The sequence below is a fragment of the Balaenoptera acutorostrata genome, chromosome 12 (assembly GCF_949987535.1).
Source record: "Balaenoptera acutorostrata chromosome 12, mBalAcu1.1, whole genome shotgun sequence".
Lineage (NCBI taxonomy): Eukaryota > Metazoa > Chordata > Mammalia > Artiodactyla > Balaenopteridae > Balaenoptera > Balaenoptera acutorostrata.
Window position 1 is genome coordinate 26,001,128 of NC_080075.1, and position 10,621 is coordinate 26,011,748.

Below are 10,621 nucleotides of genomic sequence, written 5' to 3' on the forward strand. Positions count from 1 at the left end.
TTCAGAAAGAATACAACCCTTCACTATTTACGCCAAACTCTCATTAGTCCAACAGCCTGTTGTCTTAATATTAAAAACCTGCTCATCAATATAGATTTAGGTGAAGGGAAGTTATATTCAAAGAGGAACATTCTACCATTTATGATTCACTTTAAAATTCTACCCTTTCATTGTCTCAAAATAATATTGGATCTGCTTTTCTTCCTCTCCTGCAAAGTAGATAATATTGTTCTAAGAACTCAAATTGCATTCCTGTCCTGTGTCTTTTGCCTCCCAGTTGAAGCAGGCCTCTGTGTCTCATGGATTTTAAGTGCCATCTAGTGGTAAATCTTCAGATGTTAAAAAGAATACAATAAAGTCTAATTCATCAAGCATAGTTGGGTCTCCAGACAATGGGATAATCCCTTTACCTGAAAATCACTGTATCTGCCATATGTGAATTACCAATATTCAAGATTTTTAAATACTATAAAAAAACCTCAAATAAGTGTGAATATTGGTTTGAGCATCCCCTTTAAAAACTATTGTAACTTCTCAATCAAAAAGCATCTGAAAGATCCTTATAATTAGAGTTTTTCTGTTTATATTAGAGACAAATTGAGGCATTCTCAAAATGTTTTTTTTTTAATTTGAAAGACATGTTTTTAAACCATAAAAGTAGTTTAGCCCCTCTGAGTAACTTGTATTGGTATTTTCTATTTGCTTTGACTATTCTACCCACTTCCTCCATCACAGAGAACAGCAACAACTTGGATTTCATCCTACAGAAAGACAAAAAAATCTTTACTTTCTTTCTCTTCCTTGGAGAAGGAGATCCTGGAAAGATGTAGCCTCCCTTCTCTTCCTCCACTCACATAAGCCTTCAGTGTCTGCTCTTCCTAAGTTTGTAATCTCCCAACCCACCACCTGCACTTAGGTGAATCTGGCTGAGTGCTATAGGATTTGGGCTCCTCTGTCTCTATTATGTACAATGGCAGACAAACCAGAGTGGGCAGAAGTTAAAAATGTGTCTACACAAATGACAATAAAAACACAACCAGACAAAATCTATGGGATGCAGCAAAAGCAGTTCTTAGAGGGAAGTTCACAGTGATATAGGCCTTCCTCAAGAAGCAAGAAAAATCTCAAATAAACAACCTAACTTACCACTCGAAAGAATTAGAAAAAGAAGAACAAATAAAACCCAAATTCAGGAGAAGGAAGAAATAATAAAAAGCAGAGAATAAATAAGTAAAATAGAGATTTAAAAAAACAATAGAGCTGGTTCTTTGAAAGGATAAACAAGATTGACAAACCTCTGGCCAGGCTCACCAAGAAGAAAAGAGAAAGAACCCAAATAAACAAAATAAGAAATGAAAAAGGAGACATAACAATTGATACCACAGAAATACAAAAATATAATAACAATAATAAGGGAATACTATGACAATTGTATGCCAACAAATTCGACAACCTAGAAGAAATGGACAAGTTTCCAGAAACATACAGCCCACCAAAATTGAATCAAGAAGAAACAGATAATTTGAACAGACTGATGACTAGAAGTGAGGTAGAATCTATAATTTAAAAACTCCCTACAAACAAAAGTCCAGAACCAGATGGATTCATAGGTGAATTCTATGAAACATAAAAAGAAGAACTTATGCTGATCCTTCTCCAATTCTTCCAAAAAGTTGAAGAGCAGAGAACACTCCCAAATTCATTCTATGAAGCCACCATCACCCTGATATCAAAACCAGACAAAGACACCACCAAAAAAGAAGATTACAGGCCAATATCTTTGATGAATATAGATGCGAAAATTATCAACAAAATGTTAGCAAACTGAATCCAACAACACTTAAAAAAGATTATACACCACGACCAAGTGGGATTCATCCCAAGTTCACAAGAATGGTTCAATATACACAAATCAATGTGATACACCACAGAAATAAAAGACAAAATCACACAATCATCTCAATAGATGCAGAAAAAGCATTGGACAAAATTCAACATCCATTAATGATAAAAACTCTTAACAAAGTGGATATAGAGGGAACATATCTCAAGATAATAAATGCTATTTATGACAAACCCACAGCCAATATAATAATCAATGGTAAAAAGCTGAAGGCCTTCACACTAAAATCTGGAATAAGACAAAGATAACCACTCCTACCTCTTCTATTCAACATAGTACTGGAAGTCCTAGCTACAGCAATCAGATGGGAAAAAGAAACAAAAGGTATCCAAACTGGAAGGGAAGAGGTAAAATTGTTATTCTATGCAGATGATATGATATTATACATAGAAAACCCTAAAGATTCCACACAGAAACTACTAGAACTGATAAACTGATTCAGCAATGTAGCATGATACAAGATTAGCATACAGAAATTTGTTGCATTTCCTTACACCAACAATGAAACATTAGAAAGGGAATATTAAAAAAATAAATTTTAAAATCACCCCCCCCCCCAAAATTAAAATACTTAGGAATAAACCTGACCAAGGAGGTGAAAGACTTACATGCTGAGAACTATAAAATGTTAATAAAGGAAATTGAAGATGATTCAAAAAAAATGGAAAGATATCCCATGTTCTTGGATTGGAAGAATTAATATTGTTAAAATGGCCATACTACACAAAGCAATCTACAGATTTAATGTGATCCCTATCAAATTACCAATGACATTTTTCACAGAACTAGAACAAATAATCCTAAAATTCCTATGGAATCATAAAAGAGCCAGAATTGCCAAAGGAATCCTGAAAATAAGAACAAAACAGGAGACATAACCCTCCCAGACTTCAGACAATTCTACAAAGCTACAGTAAACAAAACAACATGGTATTGTCACAAAAACAGATATATGGATCAATGGAACAGAATAGAGAGCCCAGAAATAAACCACACACTTATGGTAAATTAATCTTTGACAAAGGAGGCAAGAATATACAATGGGAAAAAGACATTCTCTTCAGCAAGTGGAGTTGGAAAAGTTGGACAGCTACATGTAAATCAATGAAGTTAGAACAGACTCTCTCACCATACACAAAAATAAGCTCAAAAAGGCTTTAAGACTTAAACATAAGACATGACACCATAAAACTCCTAGAAGAGAACATAGGCAAAACACTCTCTGACATAAATCGTACCAATGTTTTCTTAGGTCAGTCTCCCAAAGCAATAGAAATAAAAGCAAAAATAAATAAATGGGACCTAATCAAACTTACAAGCTTTTGTAGAGCAAAGGAAACCATAAATAAAATGAAAAGACAATCTACAGAATGGGGGAAAATAATTGCAAATGATGCAACTGAATATGGCTTAATTTCCAAAATATACAAACAGCTCATACAACTTGACAACAACAACAACAACAAAACAAACAGCCCAATCAAAAAATAGTCAGAAGACCTAAATAGACATTTCTCCAAAGAAGACATACAAATGGCCAACAGGTACATGAAAAGATGCTCAACATCTCTAATTATTAGAGAAATGCAAATCAAAACTATAATGAGGTACCACCTCATACTGGTCAGAATGGTCATCACTAAAAAGGGTACAAATAACAATGGCTGGAGAGGGTGTGGAGAAAAGGGAACTCTCCTACACTGTTGGTGGGAATGTAAGTTGGTACAGCCACTGTGGAAAACAGTATGGAGGTTCCTCAGAAAACTAAAAATAAAATTACCATATGGGCCGCCGTTGATCCGGTGCTGCAGTGAGGAGGTGTTTCTCGCCCGTGTTGTGTGTGTGTGTGTGTGAGTGAGAGAGCGAGTGAGTGAATGTGTGTGTGGGGTGACTTGGCTTGTTGTTGTCGGTGACTTCCCCCTCCCCTCCACCCCTCCCCCTTCCCCGCCGCTGCTGCAGTGGCCGCTCCCTGGGCCATAGGAAATGAGCGATAATGATGACATCGAGGTGGAGAGCGATGTTGACAAACGGGGTCATCATAATGCACTGGAACGAAAACGTAGGGACCACATCAAAGACAGCTTTCACAGTTTGCGGGACTCGGTCCCATCACTCCAAGGAGAGAAGGCATCCCGGGCCCAAATCCTAGACAAAGCCACAAAGTATATCCAGTATATGTGAAGGAAAAACCACACACACCAGCAAGATATTGATGACCTCAAGCGGCAGAATGCTCTTCTGGAGCAGCAAGTCCGTGCACTGGAGAAGGCGAGGTCGAGTGCCCAACTGCAGACCAACTACCCCTCCTCAGACAACAGACTCTACACCAACGCCAAGGACAGCACCATCTCTGCCTTCGATGGGGGCTCAGACTCCAGCTCGGAGTCGAAGCCCGAAGAGCCCCAAAGCAGGAAGAAGCTCCGGATGGAGGCCAGCTAAACTCCATGGGGCAGGCCAGCAATAAAAACTGTCTGTCTCCTCCATCATCTTATCCTCCTTTCAGTTCATCTTTAAAACCCTCAGAACCATTTAAGAGACTATTTTTTTCTCCTTCTCTTTTTTTTTATTTTTATTTTTTAATTTTATTTTTACGTAGAAGCTCTTGGACAACAGCTCTCGTTCTCCTTCCCCATTTCCACTATATATATTTTTAACGTTTCCCTTCAGGGATTCCCTGTCCCCACCAGGAATATTCAAACCAAAACACCCCAACTTGGCAACTTTTTCTGTGGAGGACAGAAGGCCGGCCAGACCTCTGAGCACATGGTGTCCTGACCACCCACCAGCTCCTCCAGCCCTGCCGGGTGCATGTGCCCGGGGGACTCCTGCCCCTCCCAGGCCTCTCCTCCCGGGCCAACCTCACCGCTGTTTGATAGACTTTGTGAATCTGTGGACTGCTCTACTTTAAGAAGATGACCAGTTTGGAGTAATCAGAATTATTCCCCCTTCTTTTTAAGGATTTTTTTTTTTTCCCTAAAAGGCTATTTATCGCTCCTGCTGAAAGACCAGATCCTTGAAGAAGTTTGTGGTATAAAAGGAAGTGGGGACAGATTTGCAGTGCAGAGTCTTTGGCCTGTTTCACTCCTGCTTCTCTCAGCCAGCCTTAGGGAGGGCCGCGTGACACTCGTGTGGTTTGTGGGGGGACAGCAGCAGTGAAGCAGTAGCTGCCAGGGGGTGGGAGGGGGCGGGACAAGGAGGGAGGGTCGGGTGGGGTAGAGGTTTTGTATTGAGGGCCAGTGATGATGTTTTGATATTTATTTCCTGCTACTGAAATTTGAATCTGAGTGAATTGTCCCTCTTTCTGATGATGTCGGTATTGCAAAATGACAGATTCATAAAGTAATCATCAAATCTTCCTTTCTTTCCATGTGTATTTCTAAGAAATAGAGCCAACTGATTTTCTATGTAAATACCAAGAGCGGTTCACCTCATACTAAACCCACACCCCAGTGCAGACACCTCCCCACCCTCGTCCCCCTCCCCTTCTAGCTGTCCTGGAACCTGTCCCCATTATGTGATCCAGCCCTGGTTCTGGCTGCGGTCCGCAGATCCCAGTGAAGGGTTTTGTGTGTTTAGGCCTCATTTCTTTGTCTTTTTCCTACTCTGTTCCTGGCATTTGCTGATTTCTAGTGTATACTCTGTAGTCTCAGTCCATGTTTGATTCCATTCCATGGAGATAAAAAGTATGTTGTACATACTGCTGAAGAATTGTCTTGCAAGTTAAGGCTTCCCCTTTACTATAAGACTATAAATAAAAACTTATTTTATCCTTAAAAAAAAAAAAATTACCATACGATCCAGCAATCCCACTGCTGGGCATATATCCAGACAAGCTATAATTCAAAAAGATACATACACCCCTATGTTCATAGCAGCCCTATTCACAATAGCCAAGACATGGAAACAACCTAAATGTGCATCAACAGATAAATGGATAAAGAAAATGTGGTACATATATACAATGGAATACTACTCAGCCATAAAAAAGAATAAAATAATGCCATCTGCAGCAACATGGATGCAACTAGAGATTATCATACTAAGTGAAGTAAGTCAGAAAGAGAAACACAAATACCATATGATATCATTTATATGTGGAATCTAAAATATGACACAAATGAACCTATCTATGAAGTATAAACAGATCATGAACATAGAGAACAGACTGGTGGTTGCCAAGGGGGAGCATGTTGGGGGAGGGATAGAGTAGGAGGTTGGGGTTAGCAGATGTAAGCTTTTACATTTAGAAAGGATAAACAACAAGGTCCTACTTTATAGCACAGAGAACTATTTTGAATATCCTATGATAAACCATAATAGAAAAGAATATTTTTTTAAAAAAGAATATAAAAAATAAATGTGTCTACAGACTTATCACCAGATCATAACAGAGTTAGAACTGTGATTTAGATTTTCAGCTCCTGGTCTGATGTTTTTTCAAGATCAAATGGAGTTGTAGCAGAAATGCACTTATAAAATAGACCCCAGGTACTCAGAGAAAATATGTACAAATGAGATACCTACAGAGAGATATAAAAACAGATGTCCCTTCTACAGCACAAACGGAGAGTTTGAAAAGAATTTTTATTAAAAATGATTAGATATTCTTGAACAGCAACTCCTACTAAATGCTAGTTCACTACAATTTATTTCACTTTGTTTTTGACAGCATTTGTTTTTTCTGAATAAAAATGTAAACTATAGAAAATATAGACAAAGCATAGAGTAAAATGTAAGTTCTCTTTCATACATCTTGTAGACTTAGCCTTATTAAAATCCTTTGGATTTTTTCCTGAACGTATCTAGGATAAATATTGAGATCATATATACAAATAATTTTGTCATGTGGGGTTTTGTTCACATAATAATTTGAGCCTTTTCCATGTAATTAAATATATTCAGAACACTAAAATATTTTATCACATGAATGCACCATGTTTAATTTAACCAATACTTATTGATAGACATTAGATTCTTCCTCTTGTATCTAAAAATTCTGAGACAAACTTCCCTGTATAATAAAAGAAATGTAAATATTTATTACAAACTTACTTCTAGAACTTGAATTGCAGGGTCAAAAGGTGTGAATATGTTTAAGTTTTGTGATACACAACAAATTGATTGTTAAAAATGTAACCATCAATAAACACTCTCACCAGGATCTTGTAAGGGTACACCAATGACGTTTTCCTGGAGGAGGGAGACTGCTTCAGAACACCTTCCCTCTCATCAGGATGTATCCTTGAGCACACAACAGGCCTAATTAAAAGTCTCAAACATTTAATATTGCAGTGTATGTTTTACAGGACTTCTGACCTTGAAACTGTAAGCACCTCCAGAATTAGCTCTGGGTCTACATAAAGTATACATAAGGTAATCATAAGTGTATCCCTGGTCTCTCAAGGAGATAACAGAAGTTTCAGTTGTTACGTCTTCTACTTTTCTGTATAAATTTGTGTAAAATTCTGACTAAATTTTGTAGTTATTTTTTTCCTTTAGTGGTACTTTACATGCATGTAGTTCTGATAATTACCCAATATTAAAATTATGTTCTGTGTCTCTCTTCCATATTGATTACAGAGAGGTCTTTTGCTTATGATACTGTTTTATTTCCCTAACAACCTCGTAAGAATACCTATATCCCACAAACCAGAGTTTCTTTGACATAGCTGCCTGGAAACAATAGTAATGGTGGAAACAATGTAATTCTGGAACATTCCATCTGAATTCACTTAACAGAATATTTTACAATTGACAAATTTTAAAACTAGAATCAGATTTCCCTGACTTCTTTTAGCATTATTATTTTTCAGATAACACATGGCATTCTTTTATTCTTCTTAATAAAAAGAATAACTAGAAATATTTTTTAAACATATCAAAACAATTATTTTAAATTTAAAGGAAAAAAAAACCTCTTGTTGTTAAAGTTTGCCCTTTCATCCCTGTTTAAATTCCCTTCAGTAAGCAGGGGAAGCTCATCAGTTTTGCCTTTTTATTAAACTAGAGTAGAAGTCAGGGGCTTTTGGCTGAAAACTCTCAATTTTTCTCCTCTGTCAGAGGGAGTTTTGCATCTCTGAACTCAAACAAAATAACAGGATTGGTTAAGAATGACTAAATTCACATTGTATTTAGGTTTAATATTCTCAATTACCAATATTTGATATTTGATTAGAAAAAAATTGTCAATTTCATGCTGTTGAGCTAATAGAACAATTTATAATTACCAAATTATAATTAGTAGATCACTAGAAGCAAACTTCCAGAGGTGTCACTACAGTGGGTTCTGGTGTTTGCTATCAGTCAATTATTAAGGATATGCTACTGACTGCTGAGCCAGGAGTGGCTGGAGGAGTGGTGTCTACAGGACTATGGCCCCAGCCCTCTTTTTCTGGCATCATCTTCTGATCTGGTTCTGCACAGATTTCTATTTATGGTCCATGATGATCTGGGCTCTTGCACATCATCCTGGTCATTTCCTAACAAAACAAGTAGTTAACTGGGGACAAAGACAAGGTAAGGACCCCATCATTAATAAAGAAAAGAAAACCACTGGGACTGGACGCATCCTCTGGCCAACCAAGAGCCAGCCACACTGACCCTGTCTACTCTCCACCTGCCATCCTCACTTCCAGTGCCTATTAACAAATGACTAGGTTGGGATCCAAAATGTCATCAGAATTGTGAGCAGTCAATCTAAAGAGAAGGGCTTCAGCTTTTCCTCTTGATCGCACTGAATGAAGAGAGGAAGTTTCCCTCTCCCCAAACTACCAAGGGAGGAAAAAAGGGACTCACTTATTGAGATGCAGAGGCCTACAGGAAGGGGAGACACATCTCATTATAAAGTTAGCTTTTGAAGCAGATTACTGAAAAGCCCTCCTGTGCCTTTTTGAACTAGAGGAGATGAGAATCAGTGAGAAGTGGCAGGACAAAATCGGGGTAACAGGAGGAAGCCTGCAGTCTCATCCTTTGTCATGTCAAAGATATGTCATTTGCATTGAGTCGAGTGGGCACATATGCAAGGTAGCTGGAATGGAGTCTACAAGAGACTGTGGGGAGACAGCAGGGAGGCAGAAAGAGGAAAGTGGGGTAGAAAAGCAGAAGCCAGAGTCATGTCTCCTATGGGGGCATCTTTGGAGGTCTTCCTGCAGGTGCATCAGAAGAACCCATACAAAGGTCCCAAGAGAGAACAGCATCTTCATGCTTGCACAGAGAGGGATCACTCATCTATCACTGTTGTCTGGGAAAACTGCAATGTGTAAGAAAATATTATAATAGAAAGCCAGTAAGTACAGGGCCTTTTACCCTGTTCCCTCTCATTGCCCTAACCCAAGGTAGCTCGGAAAAGTGAAGAAATGACCACACCACCTTCCCACTATAAACCCATCCAGCCATAGGTCAGTCATCTGTTGGGAATTAGGTAGGAGATGACATTAGAGTCGGACTGGATTGTGTTTTAATATCTAAAAGTGCCCAAGAGGTGGTTAAGAGGCAAAAAGGGGAGATGCAACAGAGTATGATTATAAGCAGTAGATGGAGGAAAAATATTTTCATACTTATATGTCACCAAGTTCAATAAGCCAGTTACACTGTTTGGACTGAAAAAACTCATTGAAATTCTGGCTCTCTGTAGCTTTATTGCTAAAAGTTCAGCTTTTACAGTATCATTGAATTCAAAGACAAGGAATCATCAGTATCAGTTGTAAAGGAGATGAAGATGAACTAAAAATCTAAAGATGAACTAAAAATCTACTTTCATTTGAAAAGAAACTGCATTAAATTAAACTAAATATAATTTGTAGTTTTGTTTCAACTCATGCCTGTCACTTACAAGGCCTAAGGAGCAGAAATAATCCAGTCCAAACAGCATTATCAACAACACACACACACACACACACACACACACACACACACACACACACACACGATGAATTTGGTTTATTAAAATAATGGGATGTACAGAGAATAATAAAGCTAGTTGGTAGTTGTGTTCAAAAAATATACAGTTGGTGAGATAAACTTTTCACTTCTCAGTTCTCTCAAAAATTCTGTATTTACAAGTCACAGATCATAATGGAATATTTATTCTAACATGGCTGCCTTTCAAATTTGATTCTATAAAGTTCAAGAAATTTAAGCTAGTTATAATGAGGCTACTTCACAAAGAGCTTTTCCAAGGTTATAAATTGTAGTAACCACTTTACACATCTTTACCATAGCCCAACCCCACCACAAGGTAAAACTCAAATGGCCATCATTTACTCATTATTACAGATGTGTCTTTTGTTAGAATCAATAAACTCAAATATTATTCTCTCTAGGTCATTAATTTGGAAATTTTTTTATGAATGTTAATAATCTACTTAGCTTCCTACATTAGTAATTATACTTTCTTTGCCTTGGGCATTTAGGGAGTTTAATATCTCTGAAATTTTAAAATGCTTGTCTAAAGAGATGGCCATAGTGGTTTAGCTTATATGTAAAATAGCAACTAGATTTTGGTTACATCCTCATTTCTCCAGAATTTCTTAAACTTCAAATTGTCACATTCCTACAAATTTTCTTAAAACAAATCTCTGTTCTTTGAACACTTGAATCAAGTGTGTTTTTTCAAAGCAATTTTATTTATTTATTTATTTATTATTTATTTTAACAGTATAATTCCTTTACAATGGTGTGTTGGTTTCTGCTTTATAACAAAGTGAATCAGTTATACAT

At 37.3% G+C, this 10,621-nt stretch overlaps 1 pseudogene; it reads left to right on the forward strand.

The window, feature by feature from the left end:
* The first annotated feature begins 3,804 nt into the window (after positions 1-3,804).
* On the forward strand, positions 3,805-4,421 carry LOC102998778 (protein max-like; annotated as a pseudogene).
* Positions 4,422-10,621: the final 6,200 nt, after the last annotated feature.